Source organism: Lolium rigidum, chromosome 5, assembly GCF_022539505.1.
Source record: "Lolium rigidum isolate FL_2022 chromosome 5, APGP_CSIRO_Lrig_0.1, whole genome shotgun sequence".
NCBI lineage: Eukaryota > Viridiplantae > Streptophyta > Magnoliopsida > Poales > Poaceae > Lolium > Lolium rigidum.
The window spans coordinates 175,067,048-175,074,764 of NC_061512.1; the positions used below are offsets into that span (position 1 = coordinate 175,067,048).

A 7,717-nucleotide genomic window follows, 5' to 3' on the forward strand; every position below is an offset into this window, starting at 1 on the left:
CTTTGGTGCGCAAAACGAAATCGCTGGAAAACCAAATTGATTTTGAGGTCGCGGCGAGACGACGGCATGTATGTGTGCGCGATAGAGACAGCCGCATGTTGGCTGGCATGGATAAGGAAACCTGAGCTGAGCATGATCGATGCAGGCTCTGCGTGCGCCCCTTAAAACTTCAGAGAACAATGGAGACACGGATGCATGGCGCCGTGCGCCTCCTCCACACCTGCAATCAAACGATTCCCTCGAATGATGTGTGTGTGTGTTGTCTGATGTTCCTTCAGGCCAACGTTTCAACTTGAGGCCGGGAGGCGCTCTTGCAGTTGCAGTGCGTGATGTCTTTGATAACTGATGATGCCTCGACATACCAAAGGGAACCCATACTGCTTATCTCCTACCTGACGGCTACAAGCTACATACAGACTACAGAGGATGCTTGCGTGGTTTCTCCTGATGCCTGAACAACATAGTAACTTATGTGAACTTCTGAATTTTCTGTCTTAATGAAGTAGCACAGCTAGCGATCCTGATCTTCTTGTAAAGAAAAAGATAGAGTTTGGTTTATGCTCTTGGGAGCTAAATTTTCCCAACCATATTGTTAGTGTGATCCCAAAATTAGCAAATTTCTGGGCATATTTGGCTCTGGTTCTGCATATACTAAACCAAATCTTTCGTTAGACAAGCTTGTGACCTTTTTGCGGAAGTTTGCGTAGGGAATTGGAACCTGATCATTGCCCACAAAAACTGGTGCTTGCTGTGCCACACAGCTAGACTGCGTTCGTAGAGAGCCAATTTGGCCCACGTGAGACAGGACTTTTGACACTAGGTACTGTTAGGCCTTATGTTCATGCCTTTACAATTATTTGGGCACAAGATGGCCATTGTAAGCGTGGATGGACGGTGAAAGAAGCGTGATTTTGCATGCCATCCACGGCATGTGTTTGAGCATTCCTTGGATTCTTGTAGGGGCCGACGGCGACAGGGTGGATGGCTCTTTTGGCGTAGTAATTTTGAAGCGAAGAAACATACTGTAGGTTATTTCGGCGGGCGGAACATACACTCATTCTGTAATCGTCTTGGGTGTTCAAACCTGACGTAAACGGAAAATCAAAACGACGGGCAACTGCTTTGCAGGGCAGCGGATTGTGGTGGGCTTTGCTGATCTTGCGTCGCAGTACCGCTTGCGCGTGTTAATGTGTTATGATGTTTTGCCAACCATCTGTAGTCTGTAGACAGGGATACTATTGTGTTCATATTGAAACTGATAGATCGACCAACTTGTAACTGGACATGGGTACGCAGGAACGACGGACCAGTGACTCTTACGCAGTTCATTGGACGAGATGACGACCGCAATGATCGACATGTATATGTTGATCAGTGATGAGTTCTGAAAGCTCTGGATGTAGAAGCTAGGTACTGAAAGAAACATGATATGTGGAACTGATTCTGGCGTCATACGCAATATCACAGATAAATAACGGTACATATATTTACTATCATCGACGTCGTTGTAGTATAGTGGTAAGTATTCCCGCCTGTCACGCGGGTGACCCGGGTTCGATCCCCGGCAACGGCGATTTACGATTTTTTACTTGCATGGACGTCCTCCGCCCTCTATAGCCCATCCAGCAGTTTTTTTTCATCTTTCTTTTTGGCCCTCTTCAGCGATTTCCAGTATTTTTTATACATCGTTCTCCACTCCCTAACGCTCATCCAGCAGCTTCTTCGGGCCCTCGTCCGAGCTCCAAGAAAGATGAAAAAAAACTGCTGAGGTATGTTATGTCCCTGATCTGCTTCCTACGTTGTTTGGTTCCTGGCATTTATCAGTGGCTTCTTTCCCTGCTATGTTATTATTTCTGCATGGTTCTTCAGAGTTGCTGTTGGAGGAGAGCGTTCGAAGGCCCTCTATTTTGTTCCCTGTTCCTTCCAGTCCATAAGCTAGAATTGTGCTTTGCTTGCCTTCGTTGGTTTTCCGCGGTCTCAATGTACTCTTGTCCTTCTGTTTCCTCCAGTGTTGTGTCTCTCAAGTGCACCTTGATTAGTAAGAATTCAGAAATGGTTTTTTTTCGATAAGGGAGCATCGCTCTAGCATCTGCATCAATTGATGCACACGACTTCTTTTTATTGACCAAAATTCCGAGTTCAACAGAATTCAACCATTACAATCAAACAAAAGATAAAGTCGATCAACCAAACGGATTTAGAAATGGTTGCCATTTTATAATACAATTCAGTTAACTGGTGCGGAAGTGTTTATGTGGAGCTAGCAGTTCATCTTCCCCCTTTTCTTGTCGCAGTATTTGTACACACTAATTGTTCGTCTACATGATTCCCCAGTGTGAAATTTGACTTATGGTTACCCACTCATCTTCCTTCTCATTTCCTCCACTGAGACGCCTCCTTCATTGAGATGTAGTCTGTCAGCTCAAGGGCATGCAACATTCAGTGAGATGTAGCAGCCAATGAATAGCCTAATGGATCCCTCACAAGAGTTGAGCCCCAAAACCTCTTTTGTGAGTTTCCCTACCAAATGGCCTCATTATGATGTGAGGTCCATGGGCTCTAAATCTTAGGGGTTTCTACTTTGTAGCTTCCAGTTCCGTTTCAATTCAGTGTTCATAGCGCCAACTATATTTTTAGTCAATGCTTATGTCTTATTCTGTTACCTTGTTTTTATGCCTGTTGTTATTTCTGGTCAAGTGGTGGTTGGAAAAGGATTTTCTGAGTTTAAATACCTCCAAAAAACTGAATGGAAAATATCTCGTGCAATTTTTTTAAAAAACTAATTTGATTTCTTTTTAATAACTATTCGAATTGTGGGTTAGTTGTTCTGTTGAATGCAACATGAATAGCATCATGTTTTTGTGTGCAACAATTGCTTATGAGTTTGAATCAGGCTATTTTTTCCTTTGTGCAGTGGTTCGCGAAATTTGGCAAAAGAGACCACCCTGCCCAATTCATTGACAAAAAGGACCACCTACGAATCAAATTGGCAAAAAAGACCACCTCCGACGTGGCGGCACGGCCCCCAGGCGACACGTGGCAAGATGCCGCCGGGAGCGGTGGCGGCAGGGCATGCCGCCTGTGCGTGTGGCGACACGTTAGCAGCCGAAGCTTCTCCGTCCGTCGCCGTTTGGTCCTGCGGGCCATGCCGCCCATGGCTCCGGCGGCAGGGTGACGTGGCGCATGCCTCCACTGCTGGTGGCGGCAGGGCCCGCCACTACGCACGCGTTGCCCTGGCTCCGGCGCGTGGCGAGGTGCCGCCCCAGGCACCGGCGGCAGTTTGGTCTGCATGCATACTTATTTAAATTTTTTTAGTCTGATTAATGTATTAATGTATGATTATACCATCGATGGATGCAGGTTATGACATCCGATTTGCCGGAGCTTTTGCGAAGATCCTGCGATGCCGGCCACCGTTGCCACCTCTGGTTGAACCCGGATGCCCACTCAAACCCACCTTCGACCTTCAGGGTACGAACCATTAAGAACAGGTTTCTTGTTAACAATGTTTATGAGGAACATCTCAGGGCCCATGGACTTCTGCCATTTTCTAAGCTGACATCAAGCAGGGAGAAGTTCACGTTAGACCCATCTCTTCTATCGGTCCTTGTTGATCGTTGGAGACCTAAAACCCACACCTTCCACTTAAGTTGTGGGGAGCTGACGCCTACTGACAAGGTATTAACTTGTCAATGCCTACGGGTTATAGGCTAGGGTTTAGTTGGAAGTAGAGGGCAAGTAGATCTCGAAGGTTTCAGCCGAAAAGTACTCGACGATTATGAAACTAGGGTTTGAGAAACAATGATTCGATCCTCTCTGCGTCCCTCGACTCCCCCTTATATAGGAGGCGGAGCCGAGGGATTCGTGTCGTACAAGTTACAGAGTCCGGGAAGGTTTCTAACTCATCCCGCAAGATTACAAATAACACTTCCTATTACAACTCTAGCTTTCCTTAATAATATCCCGCAAGATGTACCTAAGTGATATTTGCACTTGTTGGGGGCCTTTTCGGCCCATTCATGTACTAAACCTTGATGAAAGGGTGAAGTTCTTTTTGAAAAGGTTACGGAGATCAAAATTTTCCTCTTAAAATCAAGATAATTTCTCTTCAGTTCCTTTGTTGGATATCGTCCTCATTAAACATAATATGGGAAGACAAAAGTATTAGCGGGAACTAGCATGCCAACAACCATTTGGGATGAGGGACGATATGCCAAATACACAAAATACATTTTGCGAGGGTATTATCCCAAAAGTTGAAAAAAACTCAGTAGGGTTGCTCAGCATACTGTCCAAGGTTTCAAAAAAAAAAAGTTGGAAAAAATACTTGGGTATCCACACTCATTCCCAACGATCCATCCCAGTGGAACCGCTTTTATTGTAAAGCTTTAACCACTTAGGTGCAGTTAGGAATGGTGGTAAATTTTATGTCGCTTGTGTTCTACGGATATTTAGCTCTAATTTGAAGTAGATGCGGATGTGCACACAAAAACTATAACAATTCCAAACAACACCTTAGATATTATGTACATGTGATGTGTTGGAAAATAAAAATCAAGTAGTCTGAAATCATGGGTAAGAAATAATTTTAAATAGCGCATTTTCTTGTTTAGAGAGGCTGTCATCAGAGACCTACATGAATGAGAGAAACCGATCGTCGTCCTCATCGCATCGTCTTCCGCGCGCTGTAAAAGCCTGCCGCCGGTCTGCATTCGCCGGCCACGCGGCGAGTTAATGTCGTCGTCTTCCGCGCACGCATCGTCTTCCGCGCGCACTAAAGGCTGCCGCCGGTCAGCTCGCCGCGGACGCGTCGCATTCCACGCGTCATTAATCACCCGCGCCAGCCGCGCCTATATACGCCGGTCCGCTCGCCGCGAGGCGTACCCCGTGCTCCACTCTCCCTCCACTCTTCCTCTACTCTCCCGATGGCGTTCTACGACGACGACGGCGCAGCCAACAACGGCTTCCCCCGCCGGTCGCTCCACGCGTGGGAGGGGCACCTCCTCCACCAGGCGGGGTACCCCTGCCCGCCGGACACGAGGCCTCCCGGCGGCGGGTGGCGGCTTAGTGCTGGCGGCGTACCAATCCCGCCGCCGCCTCGGGGCCACGCCCTCGACGTCGCCATCGAGGAGGCGCGGATGACCTTGACGGACGAGGAACGCGCCGAGCCACGCCACCACCCCGACAACTACACGGCGTGGAACTCGTACTTCCTGCGGCAGTGGGAGCGGGATCGGCGATGCGGGTGCGGCCGGAGCCCGGGATCGGCGACACCGGAACCCAATTTGGGCTCAGTTGCCAGCCGTGGGGGAGGTGCACGTCGCTCCACGGCATTGGAACGCCGGCATCCCAGAACATCTGCGCCACCGCTACGGTGACGTAGATCCGGTCGCGGATGGGAGATGGCGGCCCCATGGCGAGCGCCGCCGGCGCGGCTCGCCGGCAAGACGCCGTTTGAGGCATGGCACGGGCGGAAGCCCTCCGTCGAGCATCTCCGCGTCTTCGGCTGCATCGCGCACGTCAAGTCTGCGCGCCCCTTCCTCCGCAAGCTCGACGACCGCAGCACTCCGATGGTGTTCATCGGGTAAGGCAACGCCCTCTGGCGGCGGCGAGGGAGGTACGGGGGGAGGAGGGGCTGGAGTTGGGGAAGGCTAGGGTTTCGCCCTGCGCTCGCGGGAGCGGCAGGATGAAACGATCACTACCTCTTCTTTGGAGATTGTGATCAACAACAAGGCCAAGAAATTTCAAGTCTAAATGCTCCAGTTGTTGGAGAGGAAGGGCAAGATACTCAAAATGCACCAACACCACCACGATGCGTGTTTGAATGAAATCAGTGTTTGAATGCACTAGTTAAACAGACTGCTATCAGTTCAAATAAAATCAGTTGTTACCTAAAACTGTCATTTTTTATATTAGATTGTGATAGTAAAAATCATGCATACCATGTAGAATCTTTTTGTATTACTTGTCCTGGCTGTTCTCTTGATAAAAGAATAGACTTTTTTTTGAAGGAAACAAAAAGAATAGACTTGGGGGTACGTTTGCATCGCTATTCTGACCAACAAGAAAAGGTATGCGAAGTGAACATAGTCCAGAAATTTTGTGCCCCCGCCATTAATTAACAACCGCACGGTATCCAATCTATCCCCTCGTTTACAATGCTTTTGATTATTTTGGTGAGTCCACATCACCGATCTGTGGCGTGCAGCATCTCAACCATCCATCCAGCTGCTAATACTTCACAGAGAACAAAGCTCATTTAGTTTCCCGCTCTTGTTCTTAAAAATCCGAACCTTTCACTCGCTATAAGTACGAGACCATTGTTACCGCCGCGGGCGGCATCGCGTGCGTGACTTGTGACTTTGGACTTTGGCGAGGAGAGGAGAGGAGAGGGATGGGGAGGTGATGCCGGACAGACGAGCGCTCTTCGTGGTGTGGTGTGGAGAGTAGAGGAGAGCTCCTTCCCTGATGCCGTCCAGCTAGCGAGCACTCTTCGTGGCATGGTGTGGCGACGAGCTCCTTCACCCGATGAACTTGCCAGACCAGGCCGCTCTTCTTCCCCGATGTGGACGGCTGCTCGGCCTACACGTGCATGCCCGCTTATTGGCAGAGGAGAGGATAAGCGAGGCTGTCCGGCGAGCGCTCTTGGTGGCGTGGTGTGGCGACGAGCAGCGAGGAGAGGAGATGTGAGCTCCTTCCCCGATGCCAGCCAGCCAGCCAACGCTCTTGGTAGCGTGGTGTGGCGACGAGCGGCGTGTTCCGAGCTCCTTCCCTAATCCCATAGACTCCGCTAGTACCTTCATCTTCATCCATGGCGACGAGCGGCGAGCTCCGAGCTCCTTCCCCGATGCCGGCCAGCCAGCGAGCACTCTTGGTGGTGTGTTGTGGCGACGAGCGGCAAGCTCCTTCCCTGATCCCATACACTCCACTCGATCGTGTCTTGTTCTTCCATCCCACTAGCGTGGAGTCTCCCCTCTCTCTTCTAGCTAGTCTGCCTAATTGAATCAGTATTCAATAGTGCAGGTAAGTTCTTTGATGGTGTTTGTAGGCCCGAGAGACTTTCCGGTCTAGTTTTCCATCCTTAACACATCCTTTCCGTCTCCCAATACCACTACACGAACTTGCTCCCGGCGGCTGCTCGACCTACGCGCGCCTGCACGCTAATTGTCGCGATGGTGATGTACCCTGACTACCTCTAGCCCGAGGATTAATTTAGTCACTGACATCCTCCCTACTACGGTCTTCATCGACTCCGGCCGGCCTCTGGTGACAGTAGTATTGTCTTCATCAACGCCCTATGGTACACACTTGATATTTTTTAGAGGCCAGCCAGCGAGCACTCTTCGTGGCGTGGTGTGGCGACGATTGGCTAGCTCCTTCCCTGATCCCATAGGGTCACCTGTCTCGCTAAATCACTATAGCATGAGTTCATATCCCATAGCGTGACATGTCTCGTTAAATCACTAGCACGCGTTCACATCGCTAGAGTTTTCAATCCTGTCCACATCCCTTTTGTCTCCTAGCAACACCACACGGAGAACAGACAGTTCCTCTTCCCCGATGGTGGACTGAACTCAAGACTCCAGCCTCCCTAGTACTGTCTTCATCGACTCGGGCTTCTGATAAGAAGAACACTGAAAACAGATCTTTATCCCACCCACTAACATTTTTGTCCCGCAATCCTGAGGAAGGCAACGGTGCTGACAGGCACGCTACT

General features: G+C 49.6%; 1 non-coding gene across 1 annotated transcript; it reads left to right on the top strand.

The window, feature by feature from the left end:
- Positions 1–1,501: 1,501 nt before the first annotated feature.
- On the top strand, positions 1,502–1,573 carry TRNAD-GUC. The gene has a single exon. It is a non-coding gene; the product is annotated as a tRNA-Asp (tRNA).
- The last annotated feature ends 6,144 nt before the right edge of the window (positions 1,574–7,717 follow it).